Genomic DNA, 27,587 nt, shown 5'->3' on the forward strand with positions numbered 1-27,587 from the left:
ATGTAAATCTCTTCTCCAATTCTATTGCAATTTTCGTTAATGTATCTTCCAAATCAGTTGGAGAAAAAAATAACTGAGTCAATATTTACGTGTGCTGTAATAGCTTTAAGATTACGGAGAAATCTGAATAGAGCTTTCTTGTTGCCACTCTTGGTTAAGTAGCTGTACCGTTTTTCTTCATAATCGTCTTTCGCTAATGAAACTGTATTCAGTGAACCATGGCCCGCACGTGACTGTTTTCATCACACTTCTACTTCCTTTTTTTCCCTAATAGGTGTGGTTATAAGCTACGCAGGCATAACTTGTATAGATCATTTGTTTTCTGGAGGGAACCTCTGCATTCAACATGTGTTGATGGATAAATGCGAATGAAAGTTCAATATTTCTGAATTGTCCAAATTTTATTCTTTTTTGAGGTATGTTTATGTTGTTGCAATCCCGGGGCCCAATAGGCTTCGGAAATGTCCATGTGTGAAATAGAAGAAAATATTTCAAACTGCATTGTTAGGCAATTGAAACATTTTAACCTTTTGTGTGTGTGTATGCTGTGTGCCTTACTCGGGGTCTTTATCAACCAGATATGTCACTGATACCGTCTCATGTATCCACCGTAACCCGTTCACATGAGACACCGAACGCAATATCTTCAGCTCTAATAGCAGAAAATGAAGTGCCGCTGTGCGCTTAACGCCTCATCGGAGCCGACAGTGAGGCCGATGTTCGTGATCCGCTTTCTCCCTGAGTTAGTTGCTGAAACATGAGCGTATGTATTTTTTCTTGTGTAACTCTACTGCTTGGGTGTCCGATATGCACATTCAGTTGGGGACCTTGAAGGTGCGCTAAATAGAAATATGAAGTTGAGGTGCAACGAGCAGGGGCATTGAAGAATGCGTCCAGTTTTTGTTAGGTGTGAAAAGATATGTTATTAGTGGAGATAAAGTGCAGACCGAATATCCATTTCTCAGTTTCTCTTGCCCCAGACTCAGTGCTGAAGGAATGTCGTTGCCTATCAGAATGCTCTTAGCCAATTAGTGCCATCACACGCCACCAAGAATGCAATCAGCCGCTTCTTGACCGTAGTGGAGTGATGCCGTGGCTTTCAGCATTGCCAGGATGAATGTGATAGCAGACTTTGAACCTTGCAGCGAATATCTCAACATGAAAGCAGGATTAGATTTCAGTGAATATGCGAGGACTCCCCCCCTCTCCCATGCTCTTGCGGTGGCAGCAGCGTTCTGTGTACGAAGCCTGGTTCCAACCGACGGAAAACAAAGCGTCGCTTTTGTTGACGGCGTCCCGTTGTCGAATGCTGTTTATGTATATGTGCGTTTATAGCTCTCATTTTCATTAATGGCGTTTTAGTTTTTGAGAACTCGAGCCGAGGCGCCATGCTGTGAAGAGAATCGCGGCAGAGCAGGGAGAGCAGAGCCATGCAAAGCCACTCAATCCGCCCCTGGAATACGGCACGCATCCGAAGAGCAGATAGAAGGGTACCAGCAGGAAGAAATGCACAATGAGATCAAAACCATTGAAGCCGCGTAGTTTCTTTTGCGGGACAGCGGCAGAACATGGGTGAAATCTGCCGCAGAATCACTGCGAGGCTCGCTCGTTTAGACGACGTCGACATTACTGGAAATACACTATATACACCTGAATGCTGTCATGGCCAACACGTACATCGTTAGAAGCAAGAAATTAAAACAAAACAAATGAGGAAGATATCAAAATTAATAGCTCTCAACAACTTACGGTCGAAGTGCGTTTGTGATCATTGCGACAAACGGGAAGAAGCGTTAGGATTATCGGCGTCAATTGAAAAGCGAATAGCAGCAAGCATCAATTGCCAATGATCTAGGGCATCCATCTATCCGTCCAGGCATCCGTCCAGCCATCATCACGGACATGCCCATTTCCTACTAAGTAAAAATTAGGCGTGTCTATCAAAGGTGATGACTGGATGGAGTGCACTGTACGATTTCTAAGACATGCCGCTCTTCACATTTCATTTGCTGTCGATGGTAAATGTATAATCTTTTCGTTTCTGGCACTTTTTCGCTCGTTGAAGCTCACTGCACAGCATTTTTGATATAAATGCATTCATAATAAGGTAATTTGCCATTGCAGCTCTACTTCCTGTATCTCGTAACTGCTACTCTGCACGAGATCCACCACTGTAGACACAGGCGCATCAGTCGATATGCTATAGGACATTATGATCACGGGAGACCACTTATTTACAAAAACTTGCCCTAAAGACGGGTAGCCAGCTTCCAGAGCGCGTTTTTTCTCCGAGTTTACCCTTTCAATCAGCCTCGTTTCACAACAATGAATGCAGATCATCTGCAATGACAACTAGAAAGAACAGCTTGGAAAGCGTGACCAATGTTTTCGGTGGTGCTGGGCGCCACAATTGGTGAATCGCGCATGAAAAAAAAACAGAGTGTGATTCCACATTTACAGTGTTACTTCATGAATAATGAACAAAATGACGCATGGCTGATAAAGTTATATTAGGAGCAGCAATGAGCTGAAGTCCGGTGCATGCGTTTGTTGCAAGCGATTCCGAGAAGGCGACTCTGTGTGCGGACTTGGGACACAAATGCTAATTTAGTGAGTGACATCGACTTCACACGTGACACGTCAATCTCCATTAGAAGACAGAAAAATCTTGAAGTCTTGTAAAAAATATACATTGGGCAGGTCACCCTCATAGTCGACCCCGACCTACGCACGCTGATCGACGGAAATGTCGTGGTGGAAGTACCGATACACAGAGAAAAACGGGGAGGGGTGACGCAGTTTCCTGGAAGAAAGCAGTCTGTTAACGAGTTTACGAGTTTAAAAGCATAGCAATTAAGCCTTGCAGGAAGCCTTTCGTCCCTTTCATCCCGACATTTGCCCATAAAAACTCGCCGTATAAGCTTGGAGGCTGACATGTTTGATGAGTCGCTAATAAACTTTTTCATCGCCACTCTTCAACAACAAGACCATGGCCCGCACTTTTCCTTTCCCATTATAACTAAAGTTATGCACGTGTGGAAGGTTGTTTGGGCCAAATCAGAAGAAAACGAACATTTCAAGAGATGAGTTCAGTGGGGAAGCTAGAAAGAGGTTAGGAAGGTTCCACCTCCCACAACGCGGAAGTTATTACTTTTGTATATGTATATACATGCGCACATATACAAACATAGGCCAGATCACCATCATAGACAAGTCATAACTCCAGAAAAAAGTTTGTGTCTACTACCCAGAACGCGTCCGTTCATAATGAAAATGTTGCTCATGTGGAAACAGGCTTACACCAACTTATTTATCTTATTGCTTTTTATGCGCTTGTCTATGAGAAGGAGCTAGAGGCTTCTTGCTCATATGAGCCACAGAATTCCAGAAGATTGTGTTTAGTTTGTTGAAAGAAAGTAGCCCCATTTTAATAGTCAAATGGCCCTCTAGCCTCATGAATAGTACAGGGAAGAAAGTGTGGAAGGGAGAGTTGAAACAGCGTGGTGACAAGCCCTCACTGGTTTTGAACCCGAGGCGACCTTTCCACAGGGCGCGGGGCGCTAGCACGCCATTTGGATCTTCAAGAAGTCCCCGAGCGCATGTTGAGCGGACTCGGCTCGGCGCCGAGTTGCTAGTGGTGCCCGAGGTACTTGTACCGTCTTGCCCTTCTTAGTTACGCCCCATGTGCAGTCATACGAAAGACTTCTTTTTTTGAACGTGCGGATTGTAGGTGAAGAAAACATGACAAGGTGAAAATATTTGGCTGATATCTAAAACTTTATTATGCTATCGACAGGCAATTTTAGACGTGTTGGAATACTTCGCGGGAGTGACAACAAAATAGCTTGTAAATTCTTGGAGGCTCGATTGATTTAAACTAAACGTGCAGGTGGTCGAAATTTCCGGAGCCCTTCACTACGGCATCTCTCATAATCATATGGTGGTTTTGGGACGTTAAACCCCACATTTCTATCTATCTAAAATGAAACGTGCCACGCGTGTGAGCCATGTATACATGAGTCACGCTTACGATACTGGGCAAACTGAGCTGCGCTTGATTGAAAAACACGCGAATAGCAAAAGTTAACCCTGCGTCGTTAGCGACACGTTCCTTGTCTTGGCATGCGTAGAACGGTACCAGGCACCCTAACCCATTTTCCATCAAATCATTAGGTATCTGTCGCTTTCTGTGTTTCTACATATGTTGTGTTAGCGTCCAAAAGTAGGGCTTACAAAATTGTGTGCTTGTGAACCTAATATTACCTAAAAGCTATGCACCCTGTGAATAACAAAACAGCCGTTGTAACAAAGAAATTCTTTATTCTAAATGGCTTAGTCGCTGCCATATTGAATTTTTATAAACGGCTGAGCCAAGCCCTTTGCGTCCTTTCGCTTTTTTTCTAAAGGTTGTCGCCTCACCAACGAAAGATGATGCGACAGCTGCTCAAGATTTTGCGGCAATCGAGAAGGCCACGCTTCAGCAGAGATGCTGCTACTGCAGATAACATACCGAGGATGATGTCACTGCTATCTCTCGGCATTTAATAAAGTCCTGGTGCCAGAGCCTTCGTTTTTTTTCTCCAAAAATGCTGTTTGCGTTGGCTTTTGAAGACACTCTCATTGCAATTCGAATTCAGCAGAAATCAAACTGACCCTACACGCTCCAAAGTGCTTAAAAAGGACTGTAGTTTACATTTAATAGCCGCGACACACAGTACGTTATCCTACTTATCGGTGAAACATGAGAAACGCTCAGTGCACGAAGTAAAGCAAAATGCTTCATTGTCGAACCCCCTTTTCCCTCTAAACAAACAAACAAACAAACAAACAAACAAACAAACAAACAAACAAACAAACAAACTAACAAACAAACAAACAAACAAACAAACAAAATACCCAAAATGAGCAGAACACAAAGGCAGTGTTGTTTTTTATGCAGTTTACTTTCAACAAAACGTAATGACTGTTGTGATTTAACGTCCCAAAACCACCATATGATTATGAAAGACGCCATGGTAAAGGGCTACAAAAATTTTGACCACCTGGGGGCCTTCCACCTGCACCTAAATCTAAGCACACGGGTCTCGAGCATTTTCGCCTCCACCAAAACTCGGCTGCCGCAGCCGGCAATCAAACCCATCCCCTTTGGGTCAGCAGCCCAGTGCCTTAGCTTCAAGAGCACCGAGGCGGGTCTCAACAAAACGATTTGAAAAGTGCAATATAGAAACACTAGGTTCTATGGAAGCGTTGTAAACACTACTTTTACAGAGGAACAACGAAAGGGCCGCCGATGACCGACTCATCGATGGCGAGGTACCCGAGGTCGGAGGACATAATACCTCTGTGACGACGATAACAGGCCCCGAGGCCTTACAGGACTACAAGTACATCAGGTTACTTTCCCCAAGATCCTAAACCATTATATATAGAAAAATGCGACGACGTTACCAACCACCCCACATGCAGCTAGAGAAGTCTCAGGCGCCTGATCTGAGGCATCTGCAGGCTGACACATTTGAGAGTCCCCAACACCTGCATAGACTGTGTCCCTCGCTCCAACCGTCACCCGGCTGTTCGTGGTGCGGGCATGAGACAGCCGACATGGCGCATATACTTTGAGAGTGTGGGTGCGGTGTTCACCCCGCCACTACTCGTACGAGTGTGAGTGTACCCCAGGGTGACTGGCTGAGCAGTGGCGAGCAACCCTTCTCAGCCCACGTGCAGGGGGACCAAATCTGGGCTGTCCAGCGAGCCAGAGCTATCGCCAAGGACATTGCACGACGCTCCGCGGCCAACAGCTCCTGGAGGCCTAGTCCGGGCCAGTAATTTCTCGTTGGATCCTTAATAAAGTTTATTACCTACCTACCTACAGAAGAACATGACCTGCAATCACGATTCCAGATTGCGCGTGCATTATTTGGATAGGTGCGATGGCGTGCTAACAAAGTTTCGCTTACACATTTGTAATGGTTCGTGACTGTGGATGTAAAGAACGCGAAACTGAAGCAGGTAAACACTGTGTGCTGCATCGGGTGAACCTGTGCCCTGCAAAGAAGTAACCAACTCAAAGCACCACCGAGCTAGCTGGTGGTCGTTGATAACCTGATTGTACGCTCTTAGGACAAAGAGAATCGACTTACTCCCTTTGGGAGACTTGTCCCTCTTGACTTTACTCCCTATTGGCTTGTCCCGTGGGGCACTCCTTTTTCGAGGGTGAAACTACTGTCTTTAGAAGTAGGTTGATCCAATGCCCTCTCAAGGAGTTCAGTACTCTGTCCGCGATAGAGTGGAGGCACTTCATCGGTGGAGTAAAGCTTGATTGATTGATTGATATGTGGGGTTTAACGTCCCAAAACCACTGATGATTATGAGAGACACCGTAGTGGAGGGCGCCGGAAATTTCGACCACCTGGGGTTCTTTAACGTGCACCCAAATCTGAGTACACGGGCCTACAACATTTCCGCCTCCATCGGAAAGGCAGCCGCCGCAGCCGGGATGGTGGAGTAAAGCTTGCACATTGAAACATCTTCGCTATAAAATCAATCGAACACGAAAAAGGAGATAAACAAATTAATGCAACCAAAACACGCAGAATACTCACAATTGAAACACGCAGAATCAAACAGAACCTTCCAGCCTTTTTGAGGGGAGAGGTCAATGCAGGCGTGAATTCGGGAGCGTTTAGTTACACTGCTATAGCCTAATACCAGCTCAAATCCACGCCTACATGCTGGAAATCTGTTCATACTACGGCTCCTGGTAGACAATTTGTGATATGTGACTCTGCAGCGGGCTCCCAGACAAAGTTACACAATAACATAGACGTGGCTTATTCAAGATAGGTGATATATATACAGCTTGTAGCGCTTACGAGGCGTCCTGCCAATAGGCGACCTTAAGGCGTCCGAGAAAACAAAACGTTTAGCAGTGTAACAGCGTTTCATGGCTCAATTTAACTAATAATTAACTAGTCAGGTCGAAACAATAAATGCGATAGCAACATATTGTTACGTCTACGAGAGGTTTATTCGAAGCAGACGTAATGGTCGACTCGACGGTATACCGCAGTGAACGCGCAGCCGCGAGCTTTTGCCACCAACCGAACGTCCTCTTCCTCTCCTACCACCATGTTCCCCACTACACAGGTGCACATACCTAAATTAAGCATGTGGTAACAATATCGAAATGCTTTACGAAGCTGGACTGATATATTTAGGAGCAATATCAATTGTAGTAAACATGCACTTGCTGAGTAATCAAGTTTCCTGTGGTGTGGCCACAATAGACGACAAAAACAAGGCTCGCGTTGATATATAAAATCAGGCTGGCAGTCAACTTATTTAAATCTGGTTTCACGCAACCCTACAAAACTCTGGTGTAACAGAACACGGCTACTCCAGGTAAAGTTTTGGCACCGTTATTTCGTGTTGAGAGTGAGTGCAGCTCGTAGAAGCTCCCGCCTGTGGGAGAGGGGGGTCGGGCATAAGCTACGCGCTGATCATTGCCGCGATGGATGGATGGATGGATGGATGGATGGATATGGCTGTACCCTTTAGATAGGGCGGTGGCTAGCGCCACCAAGCTGAAGTACTTAATGAACCCAAAACTATATTTATTTTTTTTCTTTAAAAAGTGAGTTTGAGGATTTGTACTTTGCAGTGAAGAGTTTAATTTTCACTCGTGCCTTGACTTTATCCACCAATCAGATAACCTCTTCTAGTTAAGTCTACTTGCTTAAAGTCTATTTTGCCCTCCCGGTCCCTAAACCACAGTGCTTTGAAAAACTCTGCGCCATCATCCTGAGCTATAGGGTGAAGCCCTTTACAGAACATTATCAAGTGTTCAGCAGTTTCTTCTTCCTCTCCACACGCACTGCATACTGTGTCTACCCCTTCGTATTTGGCCCGATATGTCTTGGTTCGCAGTACTCCCATCCTTGCCTCAAACAGTAGAGAACTACCCCGAGTATTATCAGAGATCCTTTCTTTGGCAATTTGCTGCTTAAAAGTTCGATAGATCTCTAGTGCGGACTTCTTAATCATGCCCATTTTCCACATGTCAGTCTCCGTTTCCTTCACTTTCTTCTTAACCGATAGTTCTTTTTGGTTTGGCCACCTGCTGTTTTCTAAGTATTTACCAGTCAACTTCCTGGTTCGCTTCCTCCATTTTGTATCGACATTCTTCATGTACAAGTAGCTGAAAACCTTCCTAGCCCAACGCTCCTCCTTCATTTCTCTCAATCGCTTCTCAAATTTTATCTTGCTGCTAGCTTCCCTGCCCTCAAATGATGTCCATCCCATATCACCTTGCACTCCCTGATTTGGTGTATTCCCGTGAGCTCCTAAAGCAAGCCTACCTATTCAACGTTGCATAATTTCTAAACTTGCTTGAACTTCTGATCTCATGCACAAGACCGCATTGCCGAACGTCAGCCCAGGAACCATGACCCCTTTCCATATTCCTCTCACAACATCATACCTATTGTAATTCCACAGTGCCCTATTTTTCATCACTGCTGCATTCCTGTTACCTTTAGTCGTCCCGTATATTTCGTGTTCCCTCATGTACTCGGTCCCATTGCTTATCCATACGCCCAGATATTTGTATTTATCTGTTATCTCAAGCGTGACCTCCTGTATCCTAAGCTCACTACCTTCGTTGTCAATGAAAATCATGACTGCTGATTTTTCCTTACTGAATCTAAAATCTAACCTATCTCCCTCATTACCGCAGATGTCCGTCAATCTCTGCAAATCTTCCTTGTTGTTGGCCATTAGCACTATATCATCTGCGTACATTGATGCTGGTAGTGCCTGGTCAATAAGTTTTCCTTGTTTGACTAAAGAGAGGTTGAAGCCCAGCCCACTTCCTTCTAATTTTGCCTCTAATTCTTGTAGGTACATCATGAATAATAAGGGTGACAGGGGGCACCCCTGCCTAAGCCTCCGTTTTACCTCTGCAGGCTTGGATACCTGTTTTTCCCACTTTATAACTACCTTGTTACCTTTATAGATACCCTTTAAAAGATTAGTGACTACATGTTCTACATCTAGTGTGTCCAGTATTCCCCACAATTCCTCTTGAACCACGCTATCGTACGCTCCCTTGATATCCAAGAATGCTAGCCACAGGGGCCTGTGTTCCTTTCCTGCTATTTCGATGCACTGCGTCAGTGAGAACAGATTGTCTTCCAACCTCCTGTGTTTCCGAAACCCATTCTGCAGTTCCCCCAGCACCCCCTCATCTTCTATCCATGCCTGCAGTCTTTCCTTTATAATCTGCATCGCCAGCCTGTAGACCACTGATGTCACTGTTATAGGACGGTAGTTGTTTATGTCAGCTTTGTCCCCTTTTCCTTTATAGATCATGCTCATCCTGCTAAGTTTCCATCCATCGGGAACTTCACCATCGATTATTATTTTCCTCACTGCCTCTCTCAAAGACTGCTTAGACTTCAAACCTAATGTCTTTATCAGCCTAATTCGAATGACATCTGGGCCTGTTGATGTACTACTAGGAACCCTTTTCTCAGCCCTTTCCCACTCTCGTTGTGAAAATGGAGCCATTGCACCACTTGATTCGTCCTTGTCTATTGTGGTGCATAAAGTACTTCTTTGTTGAAATTTTTCTGTCACCCTTGTTCTTATATATTCAATAGCTTCGTCCCCTTCTAGCCTGGCACCTTGAGCTGTAGTTATAAAACTCTGCTCTAGGCTCGTCTCATTTCTTAGGGAGTTTAGATGGTTCCTAAACTTCGCAGCTGCCTTTCTATCTTTTTTATGTACTTCTGCCAGCCACTGAGCTCCCTTTCTTCTAATCTTTTCATTGATCAGAAGGGATGCAGCCCTTCTACAGCTTAGAAAGGTTTCCCATTTTCTTTCAACATCATCTGTCGGTTCACAACGCTGCTTAGCATGTCTGTGTTCCCTAGAGGCTTCCTGACGTTTTGCTATGGCTCTCTTAACTTCCTCATCCCACCAACTTTTGGGTTTGTGTCTTCTTTTCCGGGGTGACTTGTTACGCGTCTTAGCAAGCTCTAGCTCAAAGAGTCTAATTAGATTCGTGTATGTCCACACTGTGTTATTATCCTCCGTGATAACTTTCTCAATTTGTTTAGTGGCTATTTCAATTCGTCTTTCTGAATAAAAATTTTCCTGTAGTTGCTCATCTTGTCTCCTTCCCACTTTCACTGCTCTTCCAAAACTCAGCTTGATACGTTTGTGATCACTACCCAGACTTCTGGAGCCACCTTCATCTATGTGCATTCCCCTGAGCTTATCATACATCCTATGTGACATCAGTGCATAATCTATCGTCGACTGCAGCCTTCCTACCTCACATGTTATTTGCCCTTCACACTTCTCGGTACTGTTGCAAATGATCAAATCAAGTCTTTCACACATATCCATGATCATTTTGCCTGTCGGGTCAGTATACCCATCTATATCTTCTATGCGCGCATTCATGTCTCCTAGTATAATTATCTCGTACTCTCTTCCTAACTCCTGAATGTCCTTTGATATACACTCTACCATTGCCTGGTTTTCCTCTCTGGCCTTTGCTCCCGTCCACAAGTACACGAAATGAAGGAGTGTCATTTGACCTGCCACTTTCCGTTTCAGCCATAAATGTTCCTTGCACTCCTGCTTGACCCTTTGCCAGTCTGTACTTTTATGAATGAATGCCCCAATACCACCCCCCTTTCTGCTGCCTTCTGTTCTATTACAATATTCCCACGCGTAGTCCGGATTGTTCGGAGGTTGTTCCATGTCCCTGAGATGTGTTTCTACAAAACCGTATACCATCGGTCTCTCTTCCCTTAGCTGTTCTTCTATCTCTTCCCACTTCAGCCTGTTCCTACCACCCTGCATGTTAATATACCCTATGTCTGAATTGGCTCGGCGCTCGTGGCTACGTCTATTTATGCCCCGGACTCTACCTATTTTAGATATTGGTGCCACTTTGGAATCGTATCTGTCCATACCACCTGTCGAAGAGTCTCCCTGGTTGTTTTCCTCGTTACTGGCTATCCAGCACCCCGAAGGGCTCGCTTGCCCCCCAAAAAAGCTACTGCGCGTCCTGCAAGTCGCCAACCCACCTCATGACCTAGCCGCCCATCGAAGTGAATTCTGTCTCGTTGAAAACCCCCCCACCTATGCACCTCTTTGTTTATTTCCACCACCTCAAAGCCTTTCTCTCGACTCATCCGCCATATCTCTTGGTTTGCGTTGACCACCGCTCTTTGCAGGTTGCTATCACGCACCGGTACCTCGGGTATCGTGCATATCACTACCTGTACCTTAGGAGAAGTGGCACGCATGTCATCGACGCCTTTCGCCAGTGTGGCTGCTAGTCCTGCTGCATCTTCATTTAGGACATCGTTTAAACCACCTGAAATTATCACGAGGATTCGTCTATCAGCTGTAGTTTTGAGTTTTGCGCTCGCTTGCCTCATGACTGCTTCCAGCTTGCGTCCTGGGAACGCCCCTACGGCAACCCTCTTGTCACCTCTTACCCTCTTTTTGATGGCTTCTGTGCATCGATTTAAATTCCAGTCCCCTGAGATTATCACATGCTGTGACTTTTCAGCTTGAGCGTCCTGCACCTGGGGGCTACTTGCATCTGTAACGCCGTCTGCTTTGTCCCCTCCCAGCCCCACCACTATCTCGCTGAAGCTGGGCCTTGCGACAGTTGAACCGGCTAAACCTGTTTTTTCCAAACTTGCTTGCTCTTCCTTCTCCACCGTTCTGGTTGCCAATTCTGTACTGTTCTCTCCGTAGGCCGCTTCTTTGTTCAGCTTCGCTAGTGCTTCCTCGGTGGACTACAGTCTTTCTCCCATTGCCCTCGTTTTCTCTTGCTCTGTCGCCAACGCAGTCTCGAGCTCATCGATTCTCACCAGCAGTTCACTTTGGGCAAGCATCATTTTCTCCATTTTTTCCTCGACCTAACATTGCCTACACTTCGCGTCAGCCTCTTCTCCATCCGCTTCTACGCTTGGGTCGACATTCAAACCCACCCCACATCCTGAACACTTTACAGTCTTTTTAGCCATGTCTTTCTGACAAGTGTCCCTATACTCGATAATTACTAAACTCGAGCCGTGCACTACGAAAAAAAAAGAAAGTCTAAGCTCTACTACAAAATTTGCGTGTTTAATGTACGCGCACCTCCCCCACGGGGTGGCAAAAGAAAAAAAAAACAACAAAAAAGATTTTGAACACACACACCCGCACTAACTAATAAATACCTGGTGACTGGCCCCCGAAAAAGCTGTACCATGAAATAAGTGCTACGAAGATTTCAACCGCTGCCTTATAATTATAAAGACAAGCTCAAAACATGCAAAAACACTTATCTGCGCAGTCGATCCGGAGCGCTCGAAAAACACGTCCATCCACCGTAACAGCCCGAACAGCAGCAACCATACCCCCCCCCCTCCCCCGGGTGTTTCCCTCGCGAGTAAGCGCGGGGGCGGAGACAACCCCGGCCAGCAGGCGAAGTTTGCGGAAGGAAAGCACTAGCGCATTTCCCCCGTATATATATATATATATATATATATATATATATATATATATATATATATATATATATATATATATATATATAAACATATATATATATATATATATATACGTGGATGGCGGCAGCAGTGGTGGTGACGAAGAAGGCAAAAACTAGCCGAGACTGTCCGTATAATTGCTATCGTATTAAAAACGAACATCAACGCATACATTCATATACTAATCACACACACACAGCACTGGAATCGAACCAATGACTGCAAGCATCTCAAGCAAACACGCTAACATATGCACCACACAGCCACCGCATGATCCGACGAGTTTTCTCGAACATGTATCTACAAAGTGGTTTCGAAAAAGAATTGGCATATCCCACGTACATCAGGAATCGATGATCTGCGAAGCACGAATGAGTAACGTTGATATGTCGCTTTAATATCAGCACTGCGTTACGAGGCGGACGTAAATTCTACTGTACAGGTGCGATCAAAAGTGTGCAGACCACGGGATCGCGTGGCAGGATGCATCGACGTGCTAGCTACCGACGAGAAACGACGAGATACTTGCTGCAGGGCGCATGCGTGTCCCGCTTTATCACTTGGCTTCTCATGTCGCTCTGTTGGACGTAGTTACGGTGCTCATACCCTGGGTGATATTGTCTGACCAGCTCTGTGTAGATAAGGGCTTAGGGGGGGGGGACACGGCATCAGAGTTTAGTATTTAAAACTTCGAGCTTTCTGGACTGGCTCCAGTGGGGTTGCCATGGAAACTTGAGGGGATTATATTCTTTTCATGTAGTTACTTTTTCTATCATATCAGTGCCGATTGCTGATTTTCGATAGCTTATTGTTGTAATATATTCAACATCTGGCAGTATGGATAAAATTGGGCCATCAAGTGCGGCTCGTGCTAAGGAATCGGCCAGTTAATTTAATCTTAATCCACAGTGTTCTAGAATCCAGTCTCAGCTGCGGTGGTACTAATGTTCTGAATGTCCTAAGAATTCGAGAGTTCTCAGAAGCTGTCAGAGCTGCCGAAACTGAAAGAGAATTCGTCATTATGACTGCGTCGTTTTGATTTGACGGAAGTTTTTGAAGAGATAATAATCGCCATGAGCTCCGCTTCAAAAACTGGAGTAAAATCGGGCAGTCTCACCGAGAATGACCAGTCAAGAGAAACAGAGGCCATTTCATTATTTACTGAAGCATCTGCGCCGATTATATTTTCAGTTTCTGGATGCTCCAAGTAATCTCATAATATGTTATTTAAAAATTTGAGAGATTGTAACTTGGTGTTTTGGGGGAAAATATTATCATATTCATTTATAACATGACAATTCGAGTCATTATTCTCAATTACACTTCTAATGTTCATATTTGAAATGTAACTTTGTAGATTCTTTTGTACAAACATTATGTGGGATGTGTGAAACTGTGGCCAATGAGCAAAAAAGAAGGCGTCCTGGTTTGCGATAAGAGCATATTGAGATCTTTTTGCCGGTAAGCTATAAAATTTTGAAAATGCTTGTACTGTCAAAATGCGAAATCGACAAAGTAGTGCAGGCAGACACTCTTCTTGGTACAGTTCATTGATAGCCGCAAACCTAGGGAGTCCCAGACACATACGCAGACCTTCTCGCTCCAAGACAACTAAAGGTTTTGTTGTGTAAGCAGGGACACCATAGAACAGTATGAATCCGAATCCCATGATGAGGCGCATGTACATCTTGTAAAACATTATCAAGGTGTGCCTCCGTAACCCATATTTCGGGTACATAGCTGGTGCAGTAAGCTTAAGGCCCATTGTGCCTTGGTATTAATATACTCTATGTGTGGACTTCAGTGTTGTTTTCCATTATAAATGATTCCCAAATATTTTATAGAGTCTACTTGCTGGATGAGTTCTTGTTTATAGAGCATTGATATTGAAAATGAGTCTGGAAGCGAAAACACCAAGAGCGCACTTTAGTTGACATTTAACGATAATAAAATTGACTGCAACCAAATTTAAAACATGTTAATATGTCTTTGTAATTTAAGTTGTAATGAGTAAATATCACATTCAGAAGCAAAGAATGCGATGTCATCAGCATAAATGTAGGGATTAACTTCTTGGTACGTTGGAATTGTGCTTTAAAGCATTAAATGACACTGAAGATAAGACTGCTCTTCGGGGAACTCCGTGCGTTTTTTTAAATCTAGGTGAGGAACATCCATCCTTGATGCAGTAGAATTCTCTTGATTATAAAACTTCTGCCACCCGCTCAATAAAATATTGTGGGAAATTGAATCTCTTTAGCGTACTGTGCTCAGGCACAGCTTCGTTGTCGTCGTCATCCACACGTGGACGGCTCGCCGAGTGTACAAGCTGTTATGGACCGAAGGATGCTTGGGTATTCAGTTGCCACTTCGAGAGGAGCAGAAATACTTAAATATTTTGTGAAGGGTGTAAATAAGAAAAACGGCACAATGGAGCCCTTGTTTTTCTCTGAAACTGACAAGCAGACGTTTATTGAGTCCTGAGGGGCCAATGTGAAAAGATAAGCACTATAAAAACTCAAAATAACCTTATAATTTTAACTATATCACGCAGTACCTGCTTGTGTAATTTATGTGTAGCTTTCCTCACAGCTTGCATTGTCTTTATGGCGACTGTTGTCGCTGTAGCACGTTTTCAATCGCAAAGGGAATTCTTACTGTGGAGCTTGTATAAACGTAACAGCCAGATATTTTACAGGTGATGCTTTGGTTTCTTTTAGAACCGCTTTTTTATTGTTCAGACAGCTTCTTCTAAAATTGTAATTATGTTTTGATCTGCATAGAATAAATATTTTATCAGCAGCTGAAAAATTTAACAATCAATAGTTTTTGTATTGTTTCAAAAATGCTGTATTTTTCTCCTTCAAAAGAGGATATAACTGGACATTGCAGTTTGACTGCCTCTTACTGAACCTCCTGAAAAGCGGTAAGCGCCACAGAAAGCAGTGCGCCACTCGATAAAAAAAAAAAAAACGTGAGCAGCTTGCACTAGAGGCACAAGGTAAAGTAACAGTGAAGCTAATGGTTTCATAGCAAGTCCGACCTTAGCTCAATCTCAATAAGGCGAAACTAGGCGTGATTTGTATAATTCTGCGACATCAAACTCTAGTACTTCGGGTGGGCTGTGATGTCCCGCACATTATTCAGTAATATTTATAAATATTGTTAAGGCTAATGAGATTTCTATTTAAGTAAATGAGACTCGACTCGGCCAGGACTAATCAGCATCCTGCTGAGCTTGGATTCTCGGAGCTCATGAGAATTCGACTTGAATTACGGTAATTATTTGTGTTTTATTATGATGCTGCCTATATAAAGCTAATCATATTCCAATTGGTTTGATGATGCTATGACCAACCAAGTTTCATCAGAGTTTTATAATTACACTGGTGTTTGTCTAGGTAGATTAGTTATGTATATTTACCGTAATAATGCCACGTCATATTCCAATATAGAAGGTACTTTTGCTGAATTTCCAACAAATATTCAGTCATAACTTCTATTCCTAATACTTACCAGTAATTATACCTAAATTATCCTTTAGTATGAAGTCGGTACTTGAGCCCACAAAAGTCTTGACCTTGACTTTTGTGGGCTCATGGGAAAGTCAACTTAGATTAATTGGCCACGAAAAGGCTTGCCTTGTATAGGCTAATTTTGCGCGGCCAGGTTAAGAATGAACATGATCAACTTCACCTAATTAAATTTGGGTATGCTTATTTCGACTCATCTGAGCTTATTTAAGTTTAACTTCTAACATCAAAACACCAAGCTCGTCTGGGCTTAACTAAACCTACTTTCAGCTTGGCTTATTAGGGTCATAAAGTGCTCGACTACATTTGATTAATTTCGGTACATTAACTTTGACTTAACTAAGCTCACTTAAGTGACTTGGATTAGCTCAACAAAGGCAAGCTATCCTGATAAAATTTATTTTTGTGCGTTTGGCTTCGTCAGGTTGTGTGATGCTAGCTGTGCTTACTTATCCTAATCTACCGTTGTCACTAACAACGTGAGCCGGTGCTTGAACCGGCCCCGTCGCAGCCGCTACGTAAAAGAATGGCACATCACAAGCGACATCAAGTTGTCGTTTTGGCTACGACCGCCGTAACCGCGTCCTACAGAGCGACATGAAAAGCCAAGTGGTAAGATGGGACGTGCATGCGTCCTGCAGCAGGTGTCTCGTCGTGTCTCGTCGCTAGCTGGCGCGTCTATGCATTCTTCCACGCGATCCCGTGGTCTGCACACTTTTGATCGCACCTTTACATGATTTCCATGTCATAATTATCATGTTTGGACGTGTCATTTACCTTTGTCGTCTATCACGTCCCGTCATACCGAGTTAGGTATATGTGGAGATAGCGAAACGGCCACGAGCGTGCTATGAGCATAGCATGTATTCATGTTTTACATGACACGCATGTCATGATTATCATGTTTGGACGTGTCATTTACCTTAGTCATCTAATTACGTCACGTGATAACAACTTTGATATATGTGGAGCTAACGAAAAGGCCTCGAAAGTGCTATGAGCGTAGAATGCAGTCATGTTCTACATGACACACATTTCATGTTTATCATGTTTGTTTCGACATCACCCATTCACGTCGCGTAATTCCAAATTTGGTGTGTGTGAAGCTAGGGAAATAGTCGCAAGCGCACTATGAGCGTATTATGTTTTCATGTTCTTACATGACCCGCATGTCGTTGATTATCATGTTTGCACAAGTCATACAACTTCGTCATCCATTGACGTCACGTCACGCCAAATTTTGTATATGTGAAGCTAGCGAAACAATCTCGAGCGCACTATGACCATAACATCTATTCATGTTTCACATGACACGCATGTCATGATTATCATGTTTGAACATGTCATTTACCTTGGTCGTCTATTCACCTCATGTGATAACAAATTTGATATATGTGGAGCTAGTGAAAAGGCCTCGAAAGTGCTATGAGCGTAGAATGCAGTCATGTTTTACACGACACACATTTCGAACTGTTGCGAGGTGCACGCAGGGTCAGTAGATCTTTCGAGCAATTAGACGAACATTTCCACAATGAGAACTTACGCTCGCTGAGCCGTAGAATACAGTGCTTCTCAATCAGTCATAGTCAGTATTTGATTCTTGCCCCGCCGTGGTGGTCTAGTGGCTAAGGTACTCGGCTGCTAACCCGCAGGTCGCGTGATCAAATCCCGGCTGTGGCGGCTGCATTTCCGATGGAGGCGGAAATGTTGTAGGCCCGTGTGCTCAGATTTGGGTGCACGTTAAAGAACCCCAGGTGGTCGAAATCTCCGGAGCCCTCCACTACGGCGTCTCTTAAAATCATATGAGGGTTTTGGGACGCTAAACCCCACATATAATCAGTATTTAATTGTTTTCACACTCGTAAACTAGCTACATACCTCTTAACTAAATAGCTTTCACTATTCAATGTTGTGCCGCCTTTATATACTGAATGTCTAAAGCGTGCAACAAGCTTTATTACTTTCCGAGTGACATGCCTTTTTGAAAATTAAAAGATGATAATGTTGCAAATCTCTGTCGCGAACCCCCGCGTGTACTTTGCAGTCCTCCTGAAGAAATTGTGCGCTACATTCTAGTAAATTGTGTAGTTGTATGCCTCAGGGAACCAGCTGTTCTTATAAAAGAGTATTTTAATATCTAGGATTTTTTGTCTCAGCAGGTCACAAGTGGGTGCCACGAGCACTCCCACTGCCTAATCTACATGTAGTTGATATGGAAACTTGATATATAAATTATGCTACTGCAGAAAAATGATGAAGACATCCATGCTCCACGATTGTTGATTCTTTTCAGGCTGCCTGTCGCTTATTTGCATGATGTTTTGCAAGAACCACCTATTCAGCCCAACTGATTGAATACATGAGTTTACATCATTAGACGCCTTTCTTGAAGGAGTCCGCGATACCAAAAACAATCGGTGTACAAAAAACAAAAACGTCTCTTTTAAATGTACAATTTCAAGTGACAAAGACACATCTGGGCCCGAATTCAGAAAGCTTTCTCTTTGGCTACGCATTTTCTTAGCCAAAAATTCTCTTATCTGGAGGGATTACTATAGCGCGGGTATGAATTTAACTTATTCGGCACTTAAGAGGGCAAGGAGGACCGACGATAGCCGATGAAACGACAAGGAAAGAAAGAAGTGTGTGCCGATAATATCAAGGTAGCACGCAAAGCATCTAGCATGGAGAGTATACGATGATAGCCAATGATTTGCTGCATCTAAGTTTCAGTTCCGCGAGCGTCTGCTACAGCGCTTACGGGATGCCGCGTACGTTGTAATAGACGTTTTGGTGTGCTGTGCAAAGCCAAGCACTCGCCTTCAATCAACGACTGTAGCTAAAAAAATAATTGCTTGATGGCCTTAAGCCACCGAGCAATCCATGCACTATCTTGCCTAGTACAAGTAAACAACACTCGAGGTGCACCACATAAATGAAACCACACATAAATCGATGCATGCAATGTTTGAAAATGTGCCTTGAATGTCTTCCCTTATATAAAGCGACCACTTACCTTACATTTTATTGAAGCTGCGCTGCTACTTAACTAATTCCGTGCAATCTAGCATGGTATGGTGGTGAACGTAAGGGTGTTTTGTACCTATAGTCAAAGGTAGCCTTTGTTACAATATTCTTATTACAAGACACATGAGCGACTTTGATGCCTGCAGACGAATTGTGCTAAAATAGATAACAGCAGTAATCAAATGAAATTGTGAGCGGAATTTCGCTGGTTCCATGCACCGTGGTATTTTTATAAAGCCGGAATGCGAGAACGTGCATACGCTTACGCTTAGGTATATGTCTACGTAAAATGAGGGAGACTCGTCGGGAGGTGTCTCAGTGCTAATGCTTTTCACAAAACACGGTGCAAATATTTCGTCCAGCGTTGTTTGAGTGCGCAAACAAAGCAAGGGACGTGTATACGAGTCTTGAGGTCGAGAGACGTTATCACACGTGCGAAAAGGATGAAGAGAGAGAGAGAGAGAGAGAGATTCTCGTTTTGGCTTCGCGAAAGCTTGAAATTGATAGATAATAAAGACAATTTTCTGGCCCAGCAGACGTCAGGGAAAGTCTCCGCAAAGCAGCGTCAGATGCTCGGAGAGCATAAAAGATAGGAGTACGCGTTATATGGGAGTGACAGCCACTCAGAAAGCGAGATGAAGTGTGACTGTCCTTAGATGTGAGAGTCATTGCTAATTAGGAGAGTTGAGTTAATGAGCCAAAACTTTCCTAAATAACGATAATGGAAGCAAACTGAGCATTCATCTAGTGAAAGTGACACTAGTGACAGTGCACTCATAATAGTTGATTTGCGTTGTCACAGGCTGTTATATATTTTTATTTTCTTATTTATATTTGGCAAACTATGAGAAGGTAGCCTACATTAGAGCCGGCTATCCCAACGTCATGACAGTAATGTACAAGAATAAATAGCGCACGGTTATACAGTCACACGTGGCGGTTTCTATCTTCTAGTAACCTTGGGCAAACGCATTCTAACTATTTTTTATATTTTCGACAAAGTTTCACCGGACGTTTTTGCATTTGGCTTCATTCGAAGGAATGACGATATATCAGCAATAGGGCGAATGCAAGCACTGCTGCAGTGGACGAGCGGTTACAGCGCTCAACTACAATCTACGAGGTACTTGGTTCGATTCGCAGAATCACTAAGAACTTCTTTTTTTTTCAAGAGGTTGCCCGGCCTGACATTATGCGTGGTGGCGGGTACTAATTTTTTGAGAAGTAGGCTTTCGCACTTGCTTCTTTCACTCCCCTTTTGACCCAAAAGCGCTGTATTGTGCTCCTTCAAAAATTAAACAATTCAGGATTCATAATTTTTTCCTCCATTCTCTCTTATCGCAAAAGTGTCCAGTGCTGAAATACCGAATTATACCTGGTATATTACTTTTCATGTGTTTGGATATTCGACCAGCAATCAGTCTTCACGGTGTTTTGAAGAAAATCTACACATGCAGTGAGCTAACTGCTTGCAGCCAAGTTGACTGCCTTTGTAGGGACACGCTTTTGTGCTAATTTGGTGGGCATCATCACATGCAGCAAGACCAAAGAGCACGGACAGTTAGTGCTGACGCGAACAGAGTGATTAGTTTCTGTCTTCTCTCCCGCTATTTCTCATGCTGCACGCTTCAGTGTAATGTCGCTGTCAATGGTTAAAATGAACTATAGCAGTTAATCGAGTTCTGCTGAGAGAGTCCCCTATTGTCCAGAACGAAACAGAACAATAGCAATTTGATTTGTGTGATAAAGAGATACCCTGCTTTTGGTTACTAGAATAAATTTCTAAACTGAAGTTTATTTTTATTAACAACAGTTCCAGTGCAGATGAAAGGTGCATGGACAAAATTCGTGTATTCAGCTTGACTAGGTTTGTGACCTTAATTGTAATTGCGAACCGGTATCACAGTATGCATAAATATCACACACATATACAACCACGGGTGATAGCTTGCTTATTCTGATTAAAATTGAAAGGTTGAAATCGAGATATTAAACCAACGCAATGTGTACGAGATATGCCATGTAGAGTAGCTATGCTGTAAACTAATCTTTGCAGGTCCATTCCATTTTACCCAATTTCTTGCCCATGACTGTAGGTTGGTAAATAAAACAACTTCTTCGAACACACATATTCTGTGTAAGGTTACATTTATTTTTATGCAGTACAAAAATAAATTGAAATATGTAATGGCTCAAAAGAGAAATAACTAGAAACAAATTCAGCCATATCATTACCAAACTTACTCACCAATGATAAACGAATTCTCATTTAAAAGATACATACATACATACATATACGCACACACACATATACATATGTACACCCGTACATACATACATACACACACTCAGGTGTAAATATTAAAATGAATGGCTATAAAACAACAATTCTAATAAACTCATTTTGAATATACTACAGAAAGTAACTTACGAGAGAAATCCACCGGCACTGTTATGTCTGAACACGGTGTTTCTCGAACCATCTCGCAAAATCTTGATGCATAGTTTTCCGCTGATGCCCAGTGACAAGCACTCTTTATAAAAAACACAAGAATAAAGCCCTTGACAATGTCATGCTAAAGAAAAGGGCTGTGCATCAATATTTTGTACATGTCTGCAATATCACTCTATTTACATAGATTGGCTCATTCACAAGCCACTAACAAAGCATGTTAGGACACTTGGGCTGAAAGTTGGCACAGTGCGAGTAAATTCTAGACAAAACATGAATAATACAAATATAAGCTACTAAGCTCCTTGGTGCAAACAGTGTTTATATTGACAGTTATAGGTGCCATTTCGTTTCCCCAAAACACTTCTCAAAAGTAGAATCTACTTTATTTAGCTAAATGTTTCTATTCTGGCGCGTCGTGGTGGCTCAGCGGTGGAAGTGACTCTTTCGGCCAAGAAAACAAAGACCAATTATTTTTCCAGTTTGTGAATTCACCCCATGCTAACATTGAGGCAGCTGGTAGGAGTGCTTTTGGAGAGAGGAAACCACCACATTCCCACCAGTTGTGGCCTTGGGTAGCTACTTCACTTGGACAAAAATGATGAAAAACACTCCTCAAGAAGACTTCAAAGTTTGCACACCAACACAGTTCCCATACAGCTGTCTATTAGTCTGCTTGAAAAATATTGAGTTTACTGGTGGGCAAAGACTATACACTATGTGAGGTGATGCTCCAGTGCACTGCATGTATGACTTGCTGCTGGCCTCAACTGCGATGTTGCTCAGTACATATGTGTAAAATAACAACTAATACTGTGCCACTGCCAAGTAATTATGGGTCATTTGCATGAAACAGGGACCACAATAAAAGAACATAACATTTGCCTTCACAACGTTCAAAAACTGTAAATAAATTTCCACACAGTTTTCACAGTTCATCTGAGGATAGTAATATTGGTTGTAAACACATTCTTACTTCCACTAACAAAGTATTTTAAGATGCCAGATTCAAAATTAGAGTATACCAGCACTTTTGTAGGGCTAAACAATTGATATGTGGGGTTTTAACGTCCCAAAACCACCATATGATTATGAGAGACGCCGTAGTGGAGGGCTCCGGAAATTTCGACCACCTGGGGTTCTTTAACGCGCACCCAAATCTGAGTACACGGGCCTACAACATTTCCGCCTCCATCGGAAATGCAGCCGCCGCAGCCGGGATTTGAACCCGCGACCTGCGGGTCAGCAACCGAGTAGGGCTAAACAATTGTACAGGCACCTAGAAAAAAAACACAAGTGAATGCATGCTATAGCTACATATAAAAAAAATAAATACTTTTATTTCTAGTCTGAGTAGAGCTGCATAGATGATAAGTCACTTGCATTACATTATGAACAAACCTATCCGAGCAAAGTATACATTTAAAAAGTTACACTTACACAGTAGATAAGTAGACTGTTGAAGGACGGACAGGCCGTGGGATAATACCCAAGCACTAAAATCTACTGTTAAGATATACTAGGAGTAGTGATGATCCTCTTCCTTCCAAATAAAATAATCCACATAGATTCACTTCCCAGAGCTTATACACTCATGGCATCATTGGTGCTATACAAATGAGTGTACACTGAAGGATTACATCGACTAAGTACATGATTACTGCATCCATGGCTTTACTTCTTGTACTACAAAGAATGCAAACACAGTTACCATTGGCGACCATGGATGCTGTGATTTCTGGCATGCAAATGTAGAGGCACGCAGGCACTTAACACACCTGTTAAAAACTTCAGCTCAAAAATATTTACCCACTAACACTACAGCAGCCTTTAAATTAGTGTCATAGTTTGGTATCTTCCATGCAAAATTTAAATAATTTCGAATGCAAGCAAAGGAACTGCTGAATAATGCACTGCTAAGAAGTTAAGCAGCAGCTGCTCCTGACATCACAATGTGCTCTTTCTGCTGTTGTAAACTTTGAGCAGGAGAACAGTCACTGGCAGTCCCTTTATACTTGTTGGTCTTCTGTGCTCTGTTCTTGATACACTGTACATGACCGTGGAGCACCGAACCCCTTGTTACTGCTGGAACTTAGAAAAATACAGATCATTGTTACAACCATGCTACATGCAAGAGTGTATAGTTGTCAATTATGTGCTCATATTTACAGATATTGTATTTTCAGAAGCCAATGACAAGCCTCAACACACACACACACACAAACAGTGAAGGCTGAAAATATATTTAATATGATACAAGAGCAAAACCACAATGGTATAGATGAAGGCATGAAACTTCTGACAGGCATAAAAAGCCAATAGAGTTTCTTTTATTTCGACTTTACACTAGGTGCGAGAAGTAGACCACAAATAAGTTCACTAAGAAACACAAGTTAGACTGCATTACAACACAACAGCCAATGTTGATAACTTTAAGGCTATCTAACATAGCCAGCTCACGATACCGCATATAGCAGCAAATGGGCAGTCTAGAAGACACAAAGAACTTGTGGATTATGAGTGTGCTTGTTTCTGACATCTATTACTCTAAATGAAGAAAACCTTTCAAAAATGCACTTTATCAGGGGAAATAATCATACACAACAAACACAATGGGCTCCTACAGGTGCCACCAACACTCACCATTATTGTTCATACCAGTGTCTTGCCGGATGGATATGCTGTGTCCTGCACAGAACACCAAAGGAGCGCTCCATGACTTGGATTGCATGTGTGCTAGCTGCATCGCTCTGCTGCTGAAATAGGCTAGCCACAGTCAGAGAAATGAGAAGCCATGGCTTTGAAACACACTGAACATCACCTTTAGAGATCAACAATGCATGCTTAGGTCAGGTACAATTTGTAGAAAAATATATATCACTATGCAATCGTGGTGAACATGTTCGGCTGAAACACAAGCAACAGCACTGAGAGAGAAAAAGCTACATTAGGTAAAAGATGCAGTTACTGGCCTTATGTCATCTGAGGCTTTTTTAATAGGTCTTTCTCCTTGCAAGTTGTGAACAGCCAGGCAATTTTCACCCACTTGCTATTTCCTTCCAGAGCACTTGATCCACAGAGGGAGTCACAAGCTGGAGAGCTCAATAAGGAATCAAAGTATTTGTGCTCGTTGCAAAGCACAAGCTTTTGAGTCTCAGATTATTGGAGTTTCATTCATAAGCTGCAGGCTTTCAACTTTCGACATTCTCAATTATCTTGCAATTTAGTTCTATAAATGTTGAATAAGAATTATGTGTAAGAATATTACAGGTATCCACTGAAAGCAACCATGCTTGGGTTTTCAATTTGTGCACAGTAAGTGGTGTTCACGTAATCGTTTGTATTAAAGAAAAACTATCCTTGCAGCCAGCCGTAGGCAGTTTTGTGCCCTCGAAGCTCCCAAGCAGATTGCAGTCCTTCAAGATGAGGCTGCCATGCATGCTTCCACGTCACATCCGCTGAATGATAACAGTCCGAGCAGTGACATAGGCTTGCAGAGTTAGGGAGAACGTGTCCTTGCTATTTTTGTACAGGTGCTCCAAGTAATGATGAGGATTGATGTGCCAGAATGTGCAACCGATGCATCACAGGACCTTAACAAACCAATCTCTGCGATCTGTGAAGAGCCAAAAACGAGATATTTAAAAACAATAATTAAAAGCACTCACTTCTAATACTTATTTGAGGAAGCTATCACTTCGTTTAAGTGACCAAAATCTGCTATAATCACTTTGAAATAAACTGAAGCCTCATGTAAAATTTACGTACCGCAATATATATGTCCTACTGAAGTATAGTACTACCGCAGTGGTAATCGTCTATAGAACTAATTTTCCAAAATAACTTAATTTTTAAGTGCAACCTGGCTCCTGAAAAATAAATTCACATTAACTTTCCAACTATCAAACGTGGTCAATCGACAGGCCCAACCTCATAATCAAACAAGAGCTCACTTGTATCAAATCACAAAAAACTTTTTATGTATTTGCTCCATAATATATGTATGTATATAACAGTAGTAGTAAATTTTTCATGCTTCAACTTACCATAGAGAAACATTACATCTGATGGGCTTAAAAACTTGCACACGTTATAGAACTGCGTGAATTATAGTACCGGTGAAATTTAGTTCTGCAAGGTGAACTCACCGATGGCAGCATTTAGTGGCCGTCGGTGTCATAAGGAACCAAGTGCGGCGAACAGGCAAAGGGCATCTGCAGACTGGAAGCTGCCAATGACAGCAATGAAGGGCTGGCCAGGCGTGCACGTCCATTGACAAAGTGTAAGAACTGGCCATGACCGGCTGTTGTCAAGGCTCTAGTGCCGTGCAAAACGATGGCCAGACGAACTCGGAAACCTGTAGTTAGGCGATATTGGCCTACAACTTCATCCAAAGCAAGGCACCGGTGAAATCTTTGCTTTTTTGGGGGGCTGGAGGGAAGCTTGACGTTCACGGGCTCTCGCTGCCACATAGAACTCTCAATTTGTTACCGAAGAACAGTCTAGGCGCGCTTCCAAAGTAACACGATCCACAACAGAATGTAGCATCTTGCAGTTTTGGTTGATCACATCACAGTGCTAGGACTATGGCTATCACAAAAAGGGGAAGTGACGACTTAACAAACAAAAGCGCCAAGCTGCCCACCACGACTTCGCAGGGCAAAACAGTTATCAACGCTGTCTTTCAAGTTTCGGTCACACGAGCACAGCGTGTTCACAAGTCTTGGAACGTCAACACAGCACCACTGTTCACAACTAACATCGTTTCACTCCCGAACAGTACATTGCTCTCAAGTAAATAGAAGCGTACGGGCTTACTAGTGGCGAAGCAAGAACCGAGCGCGTAGTCCATACGTTTCCGTACGTACTTGGGGTCACTCAAATAACGTGTCAAAACGATGTCAATTCGAAATGTCGCACAGCACCCAACTGAGAGACTGGAAAGTCAAGCGAACGAACTGTTACCGGCACACAAACACACATTGCAGGCTTCTCGAGTGCCAGTTGTCGTCGATACATCGACGCCGATCCCCGCTTGATAACCACACTAACGCACAGGCTTCGCTGCGCTTCACCGTACACCATTGCACTGCCACAGCTTTCCGCACTGCTTACACGCACCGAAAGAGCTGCTGTAATCACAACACATCCGGTCAAACGCTGAAGTAACTCGTGCGAGAAGCGTTTGCTGAAAGTCGCACCGACCGATATGCTGTTTACGACGCCATGTTGTTTTCGACAACTGCGCAGCACATAAGACGATAAGAGAGCTCTTAGAAAGTACTTGCACTATTTTCACGGCGTGAAAAAAATTTCTCTTATGTGCGAGGGGGGTGATATGACGAACAGGACAGGCGTGCCAGATGAAAGAAGTGTTTTGGCAACGTCACGGAGTGAGCTGATGTGGAGGGTATTGCTTCACAACCAATCACAAGCTGTGCCTGTCGGCCAAGCCGTCGTCTGATCGCGTTTGTCGTCTGCTTCAATCAGAGCATGCGACAGGGGATTCGCCTTCGCAACGCTATTATTCTCAGCTCAAGTGGTCGCTACGTCGCACAAAATACTTGTCAGTGGCTCGCTCTACCTTTGAATGATGTTCATGCGCCAAGTTAAATGGCTGGTAATTGACGCAGGGATGAATTCAGCCAAGGTTTGCTCTAGAATCGTGAGGGTTTGCATATTTTTGGTGTCATACAAAGTTACTAGGGTCATTTCATTCCGATTGCTTGCCATAGTATCACGGTTCTTATCGGTGTCTGAACAGTGAAGGTGAAGATGCATGATTTGTTTGTAGTTCCATGCGTAATCATGCGCACCCCTAATACGCTTTGGTTTACAAAGTACGCTTTGTTCCAGATCGTCCCAAAGTGTATCGACAGCTGTATTTCAGAGATCGCAACCATTGGACTGTTAGAGCCAATGAAAGTAAACTAGAGCACAAACTTTAGGAACCCCTCACTGAAAACTTCCTCTCATTTTTATTTCCAATAGCGTGCAAAGAATGTGCTCCCATTA

The 27,587-nt window shown here is 43.2% G+C and overlaps 1 long non-coding RNA gene across 1 annotated transcript; it reads right to left on the minus strand.

Moving 5' to 3' along the window:
- Nucleotides 1-21,251: 21,251 nt before the first annotated feature.
- On the minus strand, nucleotides 21,252-27,017 carry LOC142776693 (uncharacterized). The gene is made up of 3 exons (XR_012887722.1): nucleotides 25,721-27,017; nucleotides 24,216-25,188; nucleotides 21,252-23,663 (listed from the first exon to the last, which is right to left on the minus strand). It is a non-coding gene; the product is annotated as an uncharacterized LOC142776693 (long non-coding RNA).
- Between the last annotated feature and the right edge of the window lie 570 nt (nucleotides 27,018-27,587).

The sequence above is a fragment of the Rhipicephalus microplus genome, chromosome X, assembly GCF_043290135.1.
Source record: "Rhipicephalus microplus isolate Deutch F79 chromosome X, USDA_Rmic, whole genome shotgun sequence".
NCBI classification, from domain to species: domain Eukaryota; kingdom Metazoa; phylum Arthropoda; class Arachnida; order Ixodida; family Ixodidae; genus Rhipicephalus; species Rhipicephalus microplus.